The 23,017-nt window shown below is 37.8% G+C and overlaps 1 protein-coding gene across 2 annotated transcripts in view; it reads left to right on the forward strand.

Annotated features, from left to right (window-relative positions):
• The first annotated feature begins 528 nt into the window (after positions 1-528).
• gcgra (glucagon receptor a) overlaps positions 529-23,017 on the forward strand; it is a 115,382-nt gene continuing 92,893 nt past the window's right edge. For both annotated transcript variants that reach the window (XR_007438160.1, XM_022667993.2), the window contains exon 1: positions 529-867. The gene's annotated coding sequence lies outside the window, so the exon portion shown is untranslated. The remainder of the gene's footprint in view (positions 868-23,017) is intronic.

Raw genomic sequence — 23,017 nt, forward strand, 5'->3', positions numbered from 1 at the left:
TTGTTCCATTTATTTTTAAAGCAGACAATCAAAATCTCTCTTAAAATGATCCTTAATTTACAATATAAAATCAATTTAAGGCTAAAGCGAAAACAGCTGGTTATAACCATCATATCATTTTGGGGTGCAGGTGGTATATATATATATATATATATATATACGTATATATATATATATATATATACGTATATGTATATATATATACATATACGTATATATATATATATATAAAATGAAAAAAGTAAAAGTGTGTGGCTTTCCCAAGATATATACACTTATTTCCAAGAAGCATTTTTACAACAAATAAATACCAACAAATCTACCAAACACAAATAGCCTATTTTCACATATTTAATTTAATTATTAAAACAATTATTAGTAGTAGTAGTATTGGTGCTAAAGGTAGATTTATATTATTAATATCGCCTCTGCGTGAACTTCTTAGGCTTTCGTGTCACGCCCGTGACGCCAGAGGGATCCTAACGTCGCGCTCGCGGCTCACGCGCTCTCTCACTCTCATCAACTATGCGAGGAGCGCGTGCCGGTGCGGGTGGGACTCTGCGAGCGCGCGAGCCTCTATCGCTTCAGCTCTATCAGCTGTAAAACTGCGGGAGAAACGAGCAGGGAAGAGAGAGAAATAAAGAGAGAGAGAGAGAGAGAGAGAGAGAGAGAGAGAGGAAAGCAGCGGAGAGGAAAGAGTGTGCTCTGCTCTTCGCACGGATTCCCTCCCTCCTCCTCCTCCAGCTCTCCCAGTTCTCCCAGCTGCTCCAGACCAGTGTCTCCAGTCTGAAGTGGATTAGGACGCGCGCGCAGGGTGTTGGGTTGAAGATGAGCCGCTGTGGAGAGAGGACTGTCACCCGCTTCCAGGTACATTTACTGATTATTATTTCCCGCGCTTTCTGCCTTTAACTGTGTTACTATTAGTTATAATTCATGGTGGTTATGCTGGTTTGGTACTCCTGAGGGTCTTTTGTTGGTATGTGTTTGAATTTACCCTTTTCTGAGGGGCTCCTGTTGGGTTGAGAGTAAGAGAAACTTGTTACAGCTGCTTATGCTCATGAATTATAGTGTTTTTTGGTATTTTAACATGGGACAAATTAGTTTCAGCCAACGAGAAAACTATAATTGAGGTCCCCAAACCTCAACACTGAGAAATACTGTGAGGCAGGTGAAGTAAAATGTGGTAGAGTGAGTGTAACTCAGCTTGTGGGAACAAAAACAATGTTATTTATTTTTATGTATTATTTATGCTAGTCTTGGTACTCCTGAGGGACTTTTGTTGGCATGTGTTTGAATTTACTCTTATCTGAGAGGCTCCTGTTGGGTTGAGAGTAGGAGAAACTTGTTACAGCTGCTCATGCTCTTGAATTGTTGTGTTCTTCAGGATAACGCTTTCAGAAATTGATCTAAACTAAAGAGAAATTAATATTTTTTGACTTCATGCTAGTCTTGGTACTGCTGAGGGTCTTCTTTTGGCATGTGTTTGAATTACCCTTATCTGAGGGGTCTTCTGCTAGACCACATGTGTCAAACACAAGGCCCGCGGGCCAAATGTGGCCCGCCACGTCTTTTTATGTGGCCCGCGAGAGCTTGTAAGATCTTAGTGTCTATAATAAATAGGTCAGAAGCGTTCTTTGACCAAAAAATACATTTCCCACAATGCTTGTCGATTGTATTACCAGCAAAGTTACGGCTTTCTCCCACTACACGGCAGTGTAGTCATTGATGTGGAAACCCTGCCGGAGGGAAGGTGTAACTTCGCGGGTGGAATTGAGACATATAAATGTTTATCCCATAATGTCCAGAAAAAGAGAAGTTGATGCAGACGGACGGCTGTGCTTCAAGGCGAAAGACCGGTATGCCTTTTGTGTTACGAAGAGTGTTACTGACCAAAATAAACGCTTTTTAGGAGAGATATAAGTTCTGTGTAAATATTTATAAGACAATAGCTGACAAAATCTGTTTTAATGACGTTAATAAACATCACTGTGACAGCGCTAGTCACAGTTTCACCACAGCAAAGTACGAGGACGTGAATCACTTATCTAACCAGCCTTTACTGATTTCTGCCCTCAATAACCCTTTCAATAACCTCCAATAGCCTTTAATAGTCTTCAGTAGCCTTCAACAGTCTAACCTTGCTGCCGTGGTGTGTCCACTAAACTCCGTAGTTATAAACATCCTGAGGTTAGCAGCGCGCTAACTGACCTGTTTTTAATGTAATCCCAGCAGTGACTCATGCTCTAAACGGCTGCTGTTAGCTGATTGGGCTGAAAGATGAACTGTAGAGAGCTGTATTATTCGGTTACAAAAATCTTTATTTCATACACAGAAGAACTTAAAAATTTTAAAAACGCTCCAGACTGGCTGAGCTGAGCCCTGTAGCCCGTGGCTGGGCTGTAGCGCTGACTCAGTAAAGACTGCGGACTTGTGGTGCTGCTGCTGCAGCTCCCACTAGTGGTTGGATGAGGAACTGCTAAATCTGAGGAAATGCTATGTTCTTAACAGCTCACAATTTTTGATTTTATATTTATTAAGCCTTATTTCAGTTAATAATTTCAAAGTTAATATAACTTGATGTCATTTCTATTCACTTGAATAGTTTGGTTCTTGATTGATGGAGTTTTTGGATTTCATGACATGACAAATTAAAAGGATTTATGTTAATAGAGCAACAAGCAAACATTTTTTCCATGCAACTGTAATATTTGATTGAATAAATAATATATTGAGAGTTATTTAACATTAAGGAGTAATTACATTCATTTACATATATTACATTTGGTTACATTTTATTACATTTATAAGTTACATCTGGCCCTCGGAGGACAGCCAATATGCCAATGTGGCCCTCGGCCAAAATGAGTTTGACACCCCTGTGCTAGACTGAAATATGAACTAGGTGCTAAAACAGTTTAGGAAAGTTTAAGCCACAAGTGTGTTAAATGTGTTAAACTGTTAAAATGTTATGTGTTAAATACATGTGTACAAAAAAATCCCTTCAAATGGCAGCTTCACCGGAGAATAAAAAAATCTTAACTGTCAGTGGAGCTCAGTGTAAAAAGGTGTATTCAAAGCCATTTTGGAGCATTTGTAGTTGATTATGTAATGGAAGGGTTGCATTTAACCTTCAGAATGAAGCTTTCTGAATTTGATCTGAGCTAAGGAGAGATTTGTTATGTTTTTTTACTGGGCTTGGTACTCCCAAGGGTCTTTTGTTAACATGTGTTTTTTTACCCTCGTGCATTTACCTTTATCTGGCGGGTCTTCTGTAATCATAACATTACCATGTAGTAAACTCTTTTTAAGGTCCACAAACCCCTGTTTCTGAGGATTACTGTGAGGCAGGTAAAATGTGGTAGAGTAAGTGTAACATTAAAATACTAGTTACTTGTTCAATCTCTGGGGGATGATGTGTTAAATATGGTACCTTTCTATTGGAGGTCAATGTTTAAACTTGTGTACAAGTGTAGTTTTAGATGGATTTCCACTGGTTTGCAGTGAATCTAAGCTTCAATTTGTAGATTTCTGAGAGTTATTTCATTTTAACCTTCAGAATAAAGCTTTTAGAACTATTTATTTGTTTATTTTTATTGGCTTTATGCTGGGCTTGGTACTCCCAAAAGTCTTCTTTTGGCATGTGTTTGAATTTAACTTTATCTGAGGGGCTTCTGTTGGGCTGACAGGAAGAAAAACGTGGTAGAGCTGCTTTTGTGATGCGTAATGATGGTTTATTTGTTGTATTTTTACACTCTAAAAGAAATTTTGGTCAGATCTGGTCACAGTACTATATGAGACAATCCACCTCACTCTGGCGGTATTCCACTCGTTTATTAGTTCATACATGAACCAAGGAGACACCAAAAAAACATATAGGGCATTACTACAAAAAAAAAAAAAATATATATATATATATAATTAAAGTAGCATGTGTCCAGTAGGTGTAGTGGTACAGCAGCACAACAACTCTCTGCTTCTCTATCAGCATAGCCACCCATGTGTCGGCGAGCTTGGTCGTTACACATTGTTGACGTCACTTTTTGTGTGAGCCAAACCTTCAATCCTGCTAACCACCTTGAACTATCAATACTAAATACTAAATACTACACCAAAACTTATTTTCAGTTTTAAGTTAATTTGTTTTGTTTAAAGGCCCTGGCAGGTTACTGCTTAGTTTTTTAGCTTTTGTACGATTTCCAGTTACTGTATTGACTGGACATGAAGAGCTTAACCCTTGTGTGGTGTTCGGGTCTGTGGGACCCGTTTTCATTTTTCATCAAATGATACTAAAAAAATATTTTTTCTAACTCAAACTCATTGGCATTGGCTCATTTTTTGTGAAAAACATATATCAAAACACATTTTCGATAAACACACACTGTACACCATCCCCCCCCTGCCTACACATTTATATTACATACAGTATGTTTGACCAAGGGCTAATAAACATTGCTTCATTTGTAAATTTGAAACTAAACTAATTTTCTACTCAAAAGTCAAAGTCAAAGTGATTTTTATTGTCATTTCAGCTATATACAGAGTACACAATGAAACGAAACAACGTTCCTCCAAGGACCGTGGTGCACATAAACACAGTGTAGACAGAACAATAGTGCAACAGTACAAAAGTGCAGACAGACAATACAACACAATACAGACAAAGAATAATAAATAACAAGACAGTGTGCAAATTTTGCAGTGTGCAAAAAAGACCAGGTGAGGTAGTAATTACTCTATTACACAGTGTGCAATAGAGTCCAGTGAGGTAGTAGGGTTTTTAGTGCTTTCCATTTTCTGGGGTAAGTGGGGTAAGAGTGTGTGTGCATGTACAGAAAAACCATCAGTTCAGTCTCTGCAGTTGAGGAGTCTGATGGCTTGGGGGTAGAAGCTGTTGCAGAATCTGGTCGTGCTGGACCGGATGCTGCGGTACCTTCTTCCCGAAGGCAGGAGGGAGAACAGTTCGTGTGAGGGATGAGTGGGGTCATTCACAATGCTGGTTGCTTTGCGGATGCTGCGGGTGGTGTAAATGTCCGTGATGGAGGGGAGAGAGACGCCGATGATCCTCTCAGCTGTCCTCACAATACGCTGGAGGGTCTTGCGGTCAGAGATGGTGCAGGTCCCAAACCAGGCAGTGATGCAGCTGCTTAGGATGCTCTCAATGGTCCCTCTATAGAAGAGTGTGAGGATGGGTGGAGGGAGACGGGCCTTTCTCAGCTTCCGGAGGAAGTAGAGACGCTGCTGGGCTTTCTTGGCTGTAGAGCTGGTGTTCAGGGTCCAGGTGAGGTTATCTGCTAAGTGGACACCAAGGAACTTGGTGCTCTTAACAATCTCCACAGAGGACCCGTCGATGTTGAGTGGAGAGTGGGTGTGTTGTGCTCTCCTGAAGTCAACAACCATTTCCTTTGTCTTGTCCACATTCAGGTGAAGGTTGTTGACTGTACACCAGTCTGTCAGCCGCTGCACCTCCTCTCTGTATGCTGACTCGTCGCCTTTGTTGATGAGACCCAGCACGGTTGTATCATCGGCAAACTTGATAAAGCTGTTAGAACTGTGTTTTGCAGCACAGCCATGAGTCAGCAGGGTGAACAGCAGAGGACTCAGGACACTGCCCTGGGGGGCCCCTGTGTTCAGTGTGATGGAGTTGGAGGTGCTGCCCCCGAAACGGACTGACTGGGGTCTCCCCGTCAGAAAGTCCAGGATCCAGTTGCAGAGGGGGCTGTTGAGGCCGAGCGAGCTTAGCTTCCTGGTGAGGTTCTGTGGGATGATGGTGTTGAATGCTGAACTGAAGTCTATAAACAGCATTCTGACGTAAGTGTCCTTCTTCTCCAGGTGGGTGAGGGAGAGATGAAGGGTGGTGGTGATGGCATCGTCCGTGGAGCGATTGGGACGATATGCAAGTTAAATTCTTGAGTTAAATTCATTTTCTTTTAGATTTTATTAAAAAAACTAATAAAAAAAAGAGTAGCACTTTTTGAAAGAAATGGAACATAAGAAAGGTAAAGGGCAAATATTAACCATGTAAGCTGTTTATATTGCTTGCAATTTAGGTGAAGCGAGCATGTGTAAAGCATTTTAATGTAAAATTGCTTAATTTTGCAGAATTAAATACAAGGAACAAAGTAAACGAGTAACAAAAATATGAACACCACACAAGGGTTAAATGGCGTAAATAATTGGAAAAAATGGGGCTCTGTTCTGAAACGTTTGACTTGTACTGTATATCAATGTACTGTATATCCGTTGCTGCACTGGATGATGGTCCTTGGCTTCATCCACATGGCTTGCTCCTTTTCGTCAAACGTTGTAAGGTGGATAAAAAAAGTCCAGAATAAATACATGCACACAAATCCTAAAGGTTAATTCTTGATTCTGGCAGCAGATGGAAGTTGTGGAAGACTGCAGGCTGAAGTGTGATTGACATTCTGCTTTTATACTCGCACAAGCTGTGTTTGCATTGCAATGCTTAACAAAACAATCTTTCATGGAAATCCTGATGAAAACGTGGGCCGCCGCTGGTCAAGTGGCGTTATGATGAAACAGCCCAGTTAGAAGCTTAATAATTGAACCTTGTTTTGTCTCATGTTGGATTGATGTCTTGCCTTTTTCATTCTCCTTTTTTCTTTTTAATGTGAGTCATTACATTCCATTATAATCAGGGAGGCTTTCTGATCCTAATTTAAAAGCAATTGACCTGTTGCTCTATTCAGCTTTAGCTATGAAGAAATAGCCTGTGAATGAATAATGGCTTTTCTAAAGTTAAAACAAACAAGTATCACATTTATCTAGAACTGGGAGGATAAGCCTTTTTGAGAAATCAATAAACGCGCTGTTTTCGCGTTTCAGAAGCGTGGCTATTATATAGTTACATAATCGGTATATTTAGAACAGTATCAGTTTGCACCAGAGGGGGCGACAAAGCCCTGAGGCCTTTTTTTTCACAGAGCAAAATCTACACCTTCACACGTTCACAACTTTCACATCTTTCACATCTTTCACAGCTTTCACAGCTTTCACACCATTCGTAGATGCTCCTGTTGTTTGTTTCTCTCCTTTTGATGCCCTGAGTTGAAACAGAAGCTCAAACTCCCCGATAAATGTACCTTTGCTGCTGTGAGAGGTGGTGGAACTCTCTGTGCTGTTTATTAAACTTTTATTTTTAGCCGGTTTACCAGCGTCAGCGTCTTTAAGCTGCGCTTACTCAAAGAAAAATGATAACTTCTCTGGCCTTTCTGCTTAATGGATGTATTCCCTTTTGTTTTCCATCTTCTTCTCACATTCCCAGTGTTCTGTTTTAGCCGCTTTAGTGTGCGAAAAAAAACAAACAAACAAACAAAAAACTCAACAGCAGTAATTGGCGCGTTTACATGCATCCTAATAATCCGTTAAAAATCAGACTAATAGCTCAATCGGAACAGAGCACCTCTATGTTAAAACGTTTAGCATTATAGAGCCCTTTTGCTTGTATTGACCCACGCCCTTGACTGGACAGAGAAGAAGAAAAGAGGGGGAGCGAACTCAGAGTATTTGGGGTGGAGTTCGGGGCAACTTCGCTGTTAAGTGTGAAGCCGAAGCCCCAACCACACACGAAGAGAAGGAGGAACATATTGAGGAGGAGGGTGCGAGGTTGTTCAACGAGCAGGTAGAGAGGAAGTGACGGTTTAAATAGGGAAGGAAGTGGGAGGTGTGAGGGCGTGGATCACTCCCAAAACTAAGCTATAATACATAGCTCCACTTAAATAATCTGTTAAATAGAAAAATAATAGCCTTGAAAAAACAAGAATAAACATGTGGTAACTGCATGGCCTCCATCCACATGGTTGGACACGTGCTTTTAAAAGTGAGCATGTGTGGAAAGCTGTGCACCTCAGATATTTCCAGTTACAGCTGAATTCATGCTTTTAATCCCAGAAAAACAAACGCTCTTATTTACCTTTTAAAATGCCATTTAAATGTCTGATTAAAGGGCTGATTACTGTTGTTTTTCTGTTCTGTTTTCTGTTGGGTTTTGAGTTGAGCTCAGCGCTGACTCAGCTCTTGATTGGTCCGGACACGAGACAGAGCGCGGGTGGGGGCGGGGCTGGTGACATCACGGACCCTGCATTGTTTAATATTGCGATATATATCATCAAAAAAAGAATATTTACATCTGCAATGTAAATCTTTTCCAATATTGTGCAGCCCTAGTAGAAAGAATGTAATGGGGTAAAGAATGTAAGGAGTACAAGTAAAAAGTCATTAGTAACCGTATTGAAATATTTAATTTAATGGGAATTTAAGAAATAAAATTGTTATCTAAAAGAGGAAATCAATTGGTCGTTTATTATTATTAATATTAAGTGAAATGTCTTATATTTCTTGTGTATTTATGATTGCTCTTTAACCAAGCAGAAAAAAAAGTTTTATCTCAATTAATCAATTAATCAATTGAATTATTAGTAGAATACTTGATTCCATTGATTAATGAATCTTTTCTGAACTTTAAACATTCTAGTAACATTGCTTTAATGTGTCAATTGTGTCAATGTTTACATTTTTAGTTTTGGGAATGTTACTTTAAACGTTAATATAAATTGTGAGAATTTGTCTAGTTGGGAATGTTATGTGAAATGTCTTGTTAATCTTGTGAGAAACGTTCTAATAACGTTGTGATGCAAACCATTATTACATACTAAGTACTTAAAAGGGTTAGAGGACAAAGCTTAAAATACAATATAGTACTTTTCAGTAAAAGTCTTTTTTTTTTTGGAACGTATGTTTTTTTTGTACCAGTAAAGATTAGAAAGATTATAAGCATTACCATCAACTGAATGTGTGTCAAGAACTTGCTTTCAAGTGAAAAATGACTCATTAAATGATATATTGTTTATTAGTACAGTGATACAGCATACTGAATGTAACTTTTGGCTGGTTAAATGGTACAAATCTGTACTTTCTGACCCTGTAAAGACTAAAAAAAGTGTCTCCCATTCTTTTTTATTATATATCTATTATTTGTACTTGCTGTAATTTTTGGGAAGGAGATTAACGTGATTTCAATTCTCTGTATGTCCTGTACATACAGACTACTTGACTTGACTTGACTGGATAAATCCTCCAAGAAATCTTGTAAATGTCAGCTTTACCAAGTGGCCCACACAGAAAGTGAGCTTTAGGCTAAAGAGTAGCACTTACAGTGTGGGATTATGCATATGTAAAACATGCTAGACATTCTTCAGGGGCCGATGATGTTACTAAAGTATGACACATGCAATAAAACTGCCGGCTATTCTTTCAGAAGTCTTCTCTTGGGGAATTGTGAACTACTCCCAAATGCCCTGATGGCCTCATTAGTTCTCATGCGATGTAAATGAAGACATTTTAAAATTCTTGGCCTTGTTTGCACTGGTGCACACTGCGGGTTCAATGCGCCGGCGGTGCTGGCTGGAGGCACAGCATTTCACAGCATATCCTAATATAGATACACCTATGTAACGGAGGATTTAGCTGTGGAACCAAGTCAAAAGAGATGAGTCACGTACTCGTGCTCTCTCTCCGTGATCGAGCACACCTATTTCAACTCATTAAAAGTGCCAAAAGATTCATTTATTGAGCATTTTAATTTAAAGTGACTTGGGTTGCGGCAAAAATGTCCAGACACAGTTTAACAAGCCCATTTACAACCCAGTTATTTTGGCTCTGAATTAAACAACCTGATTTTTTTTTTATGGAGGCTCTTAATACTTCGATAAGCTCTGATTTTATTGGCTGCTTTACATCATTGGCAGCGCCTCACAGAAACTAAAGGACTAAAGCAAAGTTTTAGCACAAAAGTTACAAAAACTTTCTTCTGTGAAATGCTGGAAAGGAGAATAGACAACGATAATTGATTACTTTTTTAATTAATGCTGCTCAATCGCAAAGGTGGAAAAAGTACAGAAAAATTGTAATTAAGTAAAAGTACCTTTACTTTGTTAAAATTCTACTCAAGTAAAAGTAAAAGTACCCATCTAAAAATCTACTCGAGTAAAAGTAAAAAAGTACTCAATTTAAAATGTACTTTGAGTAAAAGTTACATAGTTACTTTTAATTATTTGATGTAAAAAAAAGTACAACAAATCATAAGTTAAATTGTTTTTAATGAACTATTATTCCACATAATAATTTGGACCTTTCAGGCAGTATTTGCTCAATTGCCAATTATGATTTTTTAAAAATACAGACAATTGTTTTTTTCCCAGCATTTTAGTTTTATTCAGTAATTGGGAGTTTTCCAGTGTAGCAAAGTAAATTACTTGTGTCAAAATGTACTTGAGTAAAAGTAAAATGACCTATTTTAAAAACTACTTTAAAAATTACAAATTACTCATAAAATCTACTCAATTACAGTAACTTGAGTAAATGTAATTCATTACTTTCCCCCTCTGCACAATCGTTAAATCATCATTATACTGATTTGTATTTTTCTTCAGTTTGGTTTAGCTGAGGCAGTCAACTTTGCTTTATATAATGCGAATGATGGACAGAAGCAATATTAAAACTAATTTTTACCTTTTTTTAAAGGTTTGCTTCCTTAGTTTTCATGTTGTGGCATGTAGATTGTGACCTCCCCTTCTTAAGACACTGGAATAGATAGATAGATAGGTAGATAGATAGATAGATAGATAGATAGATAGATAGATAGATAGATAGATAGATAGATAGATAGATAGATAGATAGATAGATAGATAGATAGATAGATAGATAGATAGATAGATAGATAGATAGATAGATAGACGGAAACTTTATTTATCCCGAAGGAAATTTAGGAATAGTGAAAGTTGTGGTCACAAGATTTTGTAGGAACCTGTATTCCTGTAACTAGCAGAGCTGGAGGTGACAAGCTGCTCTCCAGTATCAACAACACCCTTGTCTCCTGAATTCTCTGTCACACTTTTTTCTTTCTCCTGCATACTGTGCTTAACTGCATATTGGATGGTATGTTTTTCAAGTTTCTGTGCAAAAAAACTAAATGAAAAAAAAAAATATGGAGATTGAAATTTTTTTATGAATTAATTACATCATTTTTTATGCATATTCGTTAGTTAATCTATTTAAATATTTATACTAGAGCTGCGCGATGTTAGAGTTGTTAGAAATGTTACATTGCAGCTGTTCTTTTATCGACGAAATATATCGCAATATTAAACAATGCAGGGCCCATGATGTCACCACGTCTAGCATCGGGACCAATCAAGAGCGGAGTCAGCGCAGAGCACTCAAAACTCGAGGAAAACAGCAAAACAACAGTAATGAAGCATTTAAATGGCTTTTTAAAATGTAAATAAGAGTGTTTGTTTTTTTCTGGGATTAAAAGCATGAATTCTGCTGTAACTGGAAATATCTGCGCTGCAAAACTGTGCTGGACTGAGGTGCACAGCTTTTGACATGTGTGTTTACAAGCACGTGCCCAGCCATGTGGATGCCTGTTTGGCCATGCAGTTAGTCTTATTTCTTTCTAAAAATGAAAAAAAATATATATATTCTACTGTGTATTGGAGACCATTTTAATAGCAGAATTTCTCTTAGCTGATGCTATATTTTGTCTGCATGTCAAAAATATGGTAATAAATGTCTTTAAATATTGTGATATAATACTTTTATCTTATCGCCATATCGTCTAGCTCTACAACGAGTCAAAAAGTTTATGGTTTTGGGGGTTTAAAATCATTATAGGACTATTAACTCATGAACAGTCAGGTGTTTTACACTAAGGACAACTCAAAAATGGGGTCCACAGGATTAGGATAAAAAAAAAAGGGTTTAAATTAAAAGTCTTGGATTATGGGTAATGAATCATACTTATAATCTCATAATCAGAATTTCAGTATTCCAAAATACTATAAACTATTTATTCTGTATACAACTTTATTTATTCTATTGAACACAGTACACTGCGTTCAGCGTATTTACCTATATTTTAATGGTTTTGTAGCTTTGCTGTTGTGTTTAAAGCCTCGCTGTGCTGAAATGCTGAACCCCAGCCCTGATTCTTGATTGAAGCTTTACTTGAGAAAAGCTGGAGCAGCACTTTATCTCAGATACACCTCTCCCACCCACACAGACTGCGGCTGCGTTTGTTCTGAGAGCTCATAACAGTTAGTCCTGCTTGAACTGCTTGAAAAAGAGACGCTAGCCTACACACACAGGGGCAAGCATACGAGGAGGTGGGTGTTTTATTTATTGAGGTGATGTTGATGAGAAATGTAAACAGTAGGAGTAAGAACAGGAGAAGAGAGGATGCTTAAAGAAATATTCCATCTTTTCTTACTCCTAATCTCAATTACTTTATTTTTCCTGAGCTCTGAAATATTAAAAATCCTGCTACATCCAAAGATTAGCACTTAATTATTTTACTTATTAGCACGTAATAATGTTAATAATAATGGTAATAAACGTTTGTAACGTTCTTAAACACAGTTTAAAAGGGCTTTACAGGAATTTGAATATATTCTGGAATCTGAGATATGTCATATTTTCTTTGCTAACATTAAAAAAAGTAAGTAATTTCCAAATAGGGTAAACGTTAAAAACAAACAAAAACAATTCATAATTCATTTATGATTAAAGTTTATTTGATTTATGAATAATTCATAATTCATAACATAGAGGCCGTTGTGCTTCAGCAGCTGCCTCTCTATTATGTTTTGTGATGTTCTGTGTTTTACGGGACCAGATTAGGGTGTTTTTTTAAGCATTTTAATACAAACTTAATATAGGTACAGTCTGTACCTGTTTTACTAAATTTTATTTATTCCAAGCTTTTATTTCTTATTTTAGTTTTTCTCTTGGTTCTTTATTTCCCTTTTATTATTATGCTTTTGTTTTTTTAATAGTTAGTTTTGTATTATTGCTATTTAACTTATTTTTATTTAGTTTCTTTTATTATTATTTTTTTCTTTTATCACAATACATTTTTTATATAAACTATTTATTTTTATTTTTTTTGTACTATGTATGTTTTTTTTGTTAAATTAATCTTAGCTTTTATTTCTTATTTTAGTTCTTTATTTCTTATAGTGCTTTATTTCCTTTAATTCTTTTAATAGTTAGTTTTGTATTATTGCTTTTTACCTTATTTTGATTAGTTTCATTTATTATTATTATTACTATTCATTTTATTTTTATTATAATACATTTTTTATATAAATTATTTATTTTTATTTTTTAAATTGTTCTATGTGAAGGTTAGTTTTAGCTTAATTTGAGCTGTTTTCATTTGTTGAATTAATCTTATCTTCTTTTGATTTTAATTTTCTTTCAATTAAACCAAGTTTTATTATTATTATTTAATTATTATTTACATTTTTATCTATTTTTATCATTTATTCACTGTTATTTTAAAATGATTAAATGTAGTTATTATTTTCTTTCTCGTCATGTCAATCCCTGTTTTTGTAAATGCTCGGCTACAGTGAAAATGAGGGTTGCCCTCAATGTATTTCTAAGTCAAAATAAAGGTCGATTGATTAAAAGCAACTCAAATTTAGTGAACGCCCCATCCTGTGGCCATCTTAATTGCACATGAATGAATGAGATATTTGCTGGTTTGGTCTGTATTAGCCACAGACAAAGAGACAGAATTTTGTCACGTCAAAAACATCATCATATTTAACCCTTGTGTGGTGTTCATATTTTTGTTACTAGTTTACTTTGTTACTTGTATTTAATTCAGCAAAATTAAGCAATTTTACATTAAAATGCTTTACACATGCTTGCTTCACCTAAATTGCAAGCAATATAAACAGCTTACATGGTTAATATTTGCCCTTTACCTTTCTTATGTTACATTTCTTTTAAAAAGTGCTACTCTTTTTTTATTAGTTTTTTAATAAAATGTAAAAGAAAATGAATTAAACTCAAGATATGAGTAGAAAATTTGCTTAGTTTCAAATTTACAAATGAAGCAATGTTTATTAACCCTTGGCCAAACATACTGTATGTAATATAAATGTGTAAGGGGGTGGGGGGGTGTACAGTGTGTGTTTATCGAAAATGTGTTTTGATATATGTTTTTCACAAAAAATGAGCCAATGCAAATGAGTTTGAGTTAGAAATTTTTTTTTCAGTATCATTTGATGAAAAATAAAAACGTGGGACCCGAACACCACACAAGGGTTAAAAAAATATATCGTCCCCATTTGCAGATACCACCGTCTCTGGTATTACTGCTATACTACTCAACCCTAAACTCAAAGCAAAGAGGCTCAGATTAGCTCAAATTTAGCAGTGTTGCAAATATGTGGCTATAATCGTATAATCGAAAAACATGTTTACAGTTGCTTAGCATAGCAACCACTGTTGTTGCTTTGCAATGGAATTTTACAGATATGTTTAGGTGATGCATGATCAAGATCGCCTAAAGGTCAGCTGAATTTTGCAAATGTCATGTGAGAGGATGAGGGGATGTGGTTAGTGGTTAAGAACGGCTCTGGTTTGCAAAGCAGCACTGAGCTGAGGATAAAGATGATGATGATGACAAATACAGCTCTGGAAAAAAGAAAGAGAGCACTTCAGTTTCTGAATCAGTTTCTCTGATTTAGCTATTTATAGGTATATGTTTGAGTAAAATGAGCATTTTTTTAATTCTATAAACTACAGACAACATTTCTCCCAAATTCCAAAATAAAATAAAATATTGTCATTTACAGCATTTATTAAGAGTTCAGAAATCAATATTTGGTTGAATAACCCTGGTTTTTAATCACACTTTCACATGTGACTAACATATTGGCATGTTCTCCTCCACCAGTCTTACACACTGCTTTTGGATAACTTTATGCTGCTTTACTCCTGGTGGAAAAATGTAAGCAGTTCAGCTTGGTTTGATGGCTTGTGATCATCCATCTTCCTCTTGATTATATTCCAGAGGTTTTCAATTTGGTCAAATCAAAGAAACCCATAATTTTTAAGTGGTCTCCTATTTTTTCTGCATTCACCTCTGTACTTTGTGTTGATCACTTATGATCAGATCACACGGTACGCTTATTAATTCCAGCTGTGAACGGGGATTAAAATTATCTCTAAGATTTTTCCAATCATGTGCAGCTAATTTCACATTTTTTAAGTAGGAATATAAATGAAGGTGTCATAACATTTTCTCACAGATTAAGAGGAAAAATATTTTTTTTCAGATTTATGTGTTGAATTATATACCTCCATCTCTCAATACTGTACAAATGAAGACTTAATGTACATATGTTTAAATACACGAAAGTTCTAGATTCAGAAACATGTCAATTGTGTCTCAGCGTGTGTTGTAGAGGCTCCTAATGGTGTTCTTCTATAATCTATCCCATGCACCTTGAATACACACGCAGTTCCTGTCTAACCTAGAGCTTAGTTCTGCTGGAGCTGCCACACCTAAGCTTGAGCCCAATTTAAACCCGACATTTTTTTAGTAAGTAAAACTGAGTGTTAAAACTGAGCTTTTTAAAAACAATGAAGTTAATAAACAATGCAACACTAAAGAAGCATAGACCTATCATATAAGAAAAATGCACACAGTGGTGCAAGTCAAATGCTCACGTGTTTGTGAGCCTCAGAGCTGCGTGATTATAACATTCCTATGCAACCTTTGTTTCAAATAAAGTGTAATTTGTTACTTAGCTATATTGTGATTATTACGCCATATCTTTATATAAAATAAATATAGCATTAAAAAACAGACGCCTATGTCACAGACCATTTTCTTTAATATTTTTATTTCAATTTTTTTTCCATTTTCTCCCCAATTACCCAACCCATTCACTATGACTCCTCCTATCACTAGTAATGCCCCAACACACCAGGAGGGTGAAGACTAACACATGCTTCCTCCGATACATGTGAAGTCAGCCACCGCTTCTTATACATCAGCTCACAGATGCCCTGTGCTGCCCGCATCACCCTAGGAGTGATGTGGGGAGAGAGCGCCATCTTTGGCAAAGCTGCATGAGTGGGGGTTCGAACCTGCGACCTCCCGCTAATAGTGGCAGCCCTTTAGACCGCTGGACCACTCTTGATCCTGACCCGACCTGGCCTGAGGAAAGTCGTGGTAAATTTCGATCTGAGTTTGGGTCGGGCCTCGGGTTGAGTTGGGTTCGGGCAAAGAATCTAAGCTCTAGCCGAGCATTTTATAGTATCTATGTCTTCAAGGCAAGCTCTTAAGAGAGCAGTGGTATGTGGAAATGCATTGTCCTGCTGGAACAGTTTATTCCTTCTGGGTGCAACTACTGATTTTGACAATTTTTTTAAAAAGACCAAGGTTTTTATGGAATTTTCCACTTTTTTTAATATGACAGTACATTATTCCACCATATTCCACAGTATTATGATGGGTGATGCAAGTGGAATCTGTTCCAGCTGATCCATCCCTGTCCTGACCGGCCCGTGTTTAAGAGGTGCGAGGCTGAGGGTCGGAAACCAGACGACTCACATGCACTAAGAATAGCTTTTTATCAATAGCTGCACCTCGACTATTCTTAGAGTGGAGATGCCATGAGGATGATAGGGGTTATTGGCCTACGGTGCACATGCACCCCCGCACGCACACAGACCTACACACACACAGAAACACACATACACAAATACAGAAACACATACAGAGCTACAGTAGAGTACATTACTTACTTCCACATCACATTACATCACATCACGTTTCACTGAATAGTAATGGCTGGTTTAAACCCTCGTTTTCTGATCTGCTGCAGGATATATGTTATAAGATCGAGCAGATTCGTCCCAGAGGGTCAGACGGGAGTCATGTGTGTTAACAACCTCACTGCAGGCAGTGACGTACTTTCTGACAACTTTTAACAAGTCACACATCCAAGAAAAGCTAGCCAGCTAATGCTTTGTAGCCCGAGCTAATTAGGCCTACATGCGGCTGTGTGTGTGGCGCGTACGTGTTCTTATGTATGTTCTGTGCTATGCTTCCGTGGTGGATATGTGTGCTCACGTATAGTCTAAAGAGCTCAATGGCAGCCTGGGAGCTATAGGAAACACTTATCAGCAGCTTATCGAATTAGCATCGACTGCTCTGTTTTTACCCGCTCCAGTTATATAGCCAATTATCCTCTCTTTTCTGCGCGTGCGGTATTAACCGGATTTGCTCCCAGTTGATTAAATCTGTCCAAGTACACCAAACAGTGTGCATGCGGTTTAGCTGCCGCTCTCACTCCTTTAATAAATCCCCCTCTAACATACATGCTCTTCAACCTACCTGTAAATTCTATTACCTTCGAGTTGTTGGTCCTGCAGGGCAGCAGACGGCCGCTCGGGTCATTAGCGCAGTCTGCGAAGGCCGCTCACCATTAGGAGGTAACTGGGAAAGACACACGCTTTAGCGTTTCAGGGTATCTCTGTTAGCATTACCAGCCCTTAGGCTTTTTAGGAATGTTGCAGTAATCTCATCAGGGCTGCACACATACAGAACAGCTGCTGCAGCACTAATAAATACAGATTACATGCATGTATACGTTGCATAAACTGGACAGTTCCGTATCTCATCCAGCAGAATATGTTACAGTGGAGTTTCGTCATGTTCAACTTTAAACTTGGGTTAAAGCAGCATTATAAAAGTATATTTTTGCTCCACCCACCTTTGGGAAGTATGGCTGGGTTTTGAATATACAGCTCTGAAAAAAAGAGACCAATTAAAATGCTGAGTTTCTTTGATTTCACCAAATTGAAAACCTCTGGAATGTAATCAAGAGGAAGATAAATGATCACAAACTTTTAAACCAAGCTAAACTGCTTACATTTTTGCACCAGGAGTAAAGCAGCATAAAGTTATCCAAAAGCAGTGTGTAAGACTGGTGGAGGAGGAGAACATGCCAAGATGGATGAAAACTGTGATTAAAAACCAGGGTTTATTCCACCAAATATTGATTTCTGAACTCTTAAAACTTTATGAATGTGATCTTGTTTTCTTTGCATTGTTTGAGGTCTGAAAGCTCTGCGTCTTTTTCTCTATAAATAGCAAAATCAGAGAAACTGAAGAAGCTGTATTGTTATTTTCAATATATTGCCTAGCCCTAAAGCCATGTTCTCCTCCACCAGTCTTACACAGTGCTTTTAGATAACTTTATGCCTTTACTCCTGGTGCAAAAATTCAAGCAGTTCAGCTTGGTTTGATGGCTTGTGAGTGGTCTTTTATTTATTTTCTTTCAGAGCTGTATTGCTTTCATCCTAAACGAAGAATGTGGTTATAATTACTAAAAAAAACATTTAGGCTTTTCCCGTTTGAGCAGGTTGTATAATTGGAAGTGACGGACGCTCCAGTTGGTCACAGGCAGTGATTTTTGGAGCTGTTTTGGCCGCTCTATCTGGTTTATTTGTCAGAGTAGGAGAAATTGGGTTTGTCACATCTCTTACTAAGCGCTTTTCCTCTGAACTCCAGTCTGGAGCTGTTTCATTGTTTATTTATGGGCAGCTGTGCTATAGACCAATACTGGCTGAGCTGTTCTGTACTCTTTATTTTACTACATCATGCAAAAATATCACATTTTAGCTGATGGAAAATGTACAAAAATGTTCCTGAGGAAAGTATTAAGAAAAATGCTGATCAAAGGTTGATTGTACCCTGCTTGGAGGTTGACAGGGAAATTAGCTGTGGTCCAATCTGAGGACAGCCTTCAAAAGCAGCTCTCTCTTTCGACGGCTCTTTAACCGATAAGGAACCTTACGAGGCGGTGCGTTGGGGACACGCTTTGGAGTCAGTACACGCCACCATGGGCTCTGTTTACAAATTCAAGTTATTAACCACTTACCTCAGGATAAATCTCAAAGCAGCCCAGCTATTTCTCTTTCTTTTGCTCTTCTGCTGCAATGTACTGATCCAAATATTACAAATAAACTTAAACATTCCTGGATTCCTGGTTCTAGCAGGAAAACTCTAGAGACAAAATGCAGCAAGAAAGATTTAATCCCAATAAACATGTATGACAATTAGTTATAGTGAATATATTGTATATAGAGTCTTTGGCGAAAGCCCCGTCGAAGCCCAGGTCCGCAGCGTCTGGAACCTCGCAGATCCTGCCGTACAGGTAGCCTATCCCCTGGGCAACCGGCGGGACCGAACTGGAGGCGGTGGGGAAGGAGGAGGGTGAAAACGTATGTCAGCACCTGCAAGCAGGGGAGAACAGGTATGAGGGAGGTCTTATAAGGACAGGTGGGAGTTGGTGATTGGCTGAGAAAAGTGGCGTGATTTCGAGTTTCCCGCTAGAACCTGCGCGGAGCTTTCAGTTCTGACTGAGTAGGGTCATGTTATTTTATGTATTTCTAATTGGATGCTTTGTAAAAATGCATAAGAAACCATAACTATACTAAAATAAATAGTCTGTATGAGCCATTATAGCTAAATCATCAAACTAAGCTATGTTTCACATAATAGTATATTCTCACACAGTCAGCTTGTCACGCCCTTGCCCTGTTTTCCCTGTGTTTCTGGTCTCCAATGTGTTTTCCCAGTAATTTTCCAGTCACGTGTGTCTATTTGTAGCTCCGCCCCCTCGTTACCTGTTTCCCCAGGTGTTTGTAGTTTATTGTGTTCCCTGTGCTTATATATATATAGTCCTAGTGTTTCAGTCTGTGTTTGTGGATCTTTGCACCTTACCCCTGTTTATTGTTACTCCCATGTTTCTGCTCCTTCTTAGCCCTTGTGTTTTGCTATCTCTTGTTTATCTCTGTTTGTTTTCCTTTGTTAGCCTCCCAGTTTGTTTATGTCTTTCGCATTTCTGATTTGCTTTGGTTTATGTCTTTGTTTCTTTGTTTTAGTTAGTTTTGTATTAAAACTGCCCTTACCTGCACCTACGTCCGCCTCCTCGTATCCCTGCCTGCCCCTACGTGACACAGCTAATCTGTGTAAATTTCGACATTTTGCATAAAACAAAAACATAACATGCTTCATTAATTTCTTATTTATTTGCTAACAAAAGTGTGAAATTTACTTTTCCATACTCACTAGTTCAGAAGTGATACTACAATAAGCAAATAGCACTGGATGTTAATCTACACAGATTTCTCTCCTGGTGAGTAAAGTGCTTTTGTTTATTTACTGTAAGCTTAGATTCCTGAACTTCTTCAGCACTAAGGCTGGGGCATTAGCATTAGGGGCTAACCGGTAACGTAAGAGAACGGTATTCCGTACACATTTTCGGTATTTTCCGCGTTTGAGTGGATATTACGAAAATACCCAAGTTCAAATAGGCTGCAGTGATTGGCTAAACTATGGAATATCTGCCTAGCAACCAAAATAAATTTTGATTGGTTACATTTGGACCAATAGTTTTAAAGAAAACCCCAAAAACTGACCTCAGTCCTGTCACCAGTGTGCATCAGTATTCCGTACACCTGCCAACAAACAGGCAACGGTGTTCCGTACACCTCAGATTTCCACTCGTGGTGGCTGTATTTTGCAAAACTTCACCACCTTTAACATATGATCTTAGACTGACATAGAAGCTTAGTAAAGTGTTTGTCAAATGGATTTGATAAGTTGTCTATGAATTGAAAAAAATTGTGCTGAAGCTGCAGCACAAAATCTCAGCTGTCTATGAGTGGTGAAGTGGAGCTGGAGTAAGCTCGTTTTTAAAGTAAGTAATAAACTATGATTATTAATTCCTCAATCAAATATTACAACATATGCTGTTAGTTGGATGTTTAACGTTGCATTTTGGGTGAAATGTGATGTTCAAAGTGGGTAAAACCTTACGTGAACTAGTCAATAAAGTTTTCCCCACCCCTTAGCCTCAACGTTGTTAACCCTTCCCCATCCACCCGTTTTCGGCGACGCGGACGGTTCCTCCCTACCTACCGGGATTTCAAGAGAAAACACAACGTGGATGGTCACTGACCTGTTTTAATGGAAAGAGGAAGGATTGACAATGACCCCAGACTATATTTCAAACATAACAATAGTTTATTATTAAGTATTTTATTGTTTAAATGCTCAACTGTACGGAATACTGAAGTGTACGATATACCGTTCTCTTACGTTAGCTAACAGCGCTATACTGAGGAACTCTGAGTGTTCTGGTAAGCCAGGGAGATATTAGCTAGCGGTTCTACCCATGTAGCTTTTTTTTAATCACGGTAAACACTCAAACTACAGTCGGATAAACTCCCCTCTGAACGAAGAAAGAGTTAGTGCGGTTAGCAGCTAATGCTAATCCTAATGCTAATGCTACTCCAGTCCCAGTGCTGGAGAACTAACCAAAAACTCCTGTATAATGCTGTACTTCAGTGGAGTGGCTTTACTACTCCTTAATACCTGACTGGTAGAATTCATACATAAGGTGCACTAGATTAAAAGGCGCTCTGATGTTTTTTTTTTGAAAATTAAAGATTTTTAAGATTTTAAGTGCGCCTTATAGTGTGAAAAATACTGTATGTGAATCAGAATCAGAGCTGGTCTGACTGTGAATGCTCTGCTGGCTAGGGGTGGGCAATATTATATCGTATACAATATATCATGACGCAGAAATATCATGATATTAAAAATCCATATCGTGATAATAGGGCTGTTCTAAAAGTAATCTATTATTTACTGTGAAGCTCTAGGTGTATTTATTGTATAATTGTTTTAGTTTGCAGTTTATATGAATGCACTAAATATTCTGCAATATAATTTGCTGCATCATATTATTTTATGCTATATTATTTATTTTGCCACATTATGATTATGCTGTTATACTATTATACTATATTCCTGAAATGAATGAATTATTTTAGTTTTCCTATATCGCCAAGTATATCGCAAAAATACCCTGAAATATCATGATATTATTTTAGAGCCATATCGCCCACCCCTACTGCTGGCTAGGGTTGCAACGGTATGAGATTTTCACGGTATGATAACCGTCTCGGAAAATACCGCGGTATCACGGTATCACAGTTTGTTACATATATTATTAAACCGACCCTTAAAGAAATTACAACAAAGGTTTTTTGTTCAATTAACTATTTATTGTAGAAACTACACCATCAGGTGAAGGAAACCATGTTTTTCCACTACTCTTAAGGGCACTAAGAGTGTATATATATAAAAAAGTTGGTATATAACCAGATACTGCAGAAAGAGGGGATTTATTTCTGACATGATCCTCACAATAGAGATTTCTATTTTAAGGCTTTCATACCTTAAAACCTTCAACATATGAAAAACAGGCACGTCAGAATTTGAAAATAAACGCATGTAAATGAATGGCGTCTTTCACATCCAGTCCGGCCAGTACCTTTACACGGACACGTGAATCCATCGTAGCACGCACTTCACGCCTGTACCTGCGTGCCCAAATTTCGGATAACTCAGCGCTTTTGCGGGCGCTTACCGCATGGGTTGTGCACGACTACAAAGAGGTTTTATTTATGTTCAGATTAAAATTATAAACTGAACACATACTTTGCGCTGCACAGCGGGGTGGTGTTCTCGGAGATGGGAGAACAGGTTTGATGTATTTCCTCCTTTAGCTGTGACTACGGCCACATTGATTACAAGCTTGTTGATTACAAGATTACAAGTCTGTTTTCAGGCTGTTTGAATGACCGAAATATGATCAGAATTATGTTAATTAACACTAACATAGAAGCATAGAACTATTATTTAATTAAAATGATTTTTAAGAACAGCTAAACACAGTGCAGAGAAGTTCACGTGCGAGAGAGAGAGACACAGAGAGAGAGATTTGCGTGTTCTGATGTGAGCTACTCACAGGTAAAGGTTCTCTTTTATCTCTTCGTGCTCATTTTAGTCCAATTCATAATTCTGCAGTTTCTCAGTGTTTTCTGTCGTATTTTGCGGCTAGCGCGAGCGCTTACAACTAACACCGCGGGCCGCGAGGTGCTGCCGCGCTGCCGCTGTTGTGCCGAATCCGACTCCCTGCTCAATCCGACTCCCGCTTCGCGGACAGAATCAGCACAACACCTCCCGCTGTAGAACTGCGGGAGTGAAAACAGTGCTTATAATTAAGTTAGTTAAGTTTCACTTTCAGTTTTCGTTATTTGGTTCGTTTTCATTAA

Source organism: Astyanax mexicanus, chromosome 3 (genome assembly GCF_023375975.1).
Source record: "Astyanax mexicanus isolate ESR-SI-001 chromosome 3, AstMex3_surface, whole genome shotgun sequence".
NCBI lineage: Eukaryota > Metazoa > Chordata > Actinopteri > Characiformes > Acestrorhamphidae > Astyanax > Astyanax mexicanus.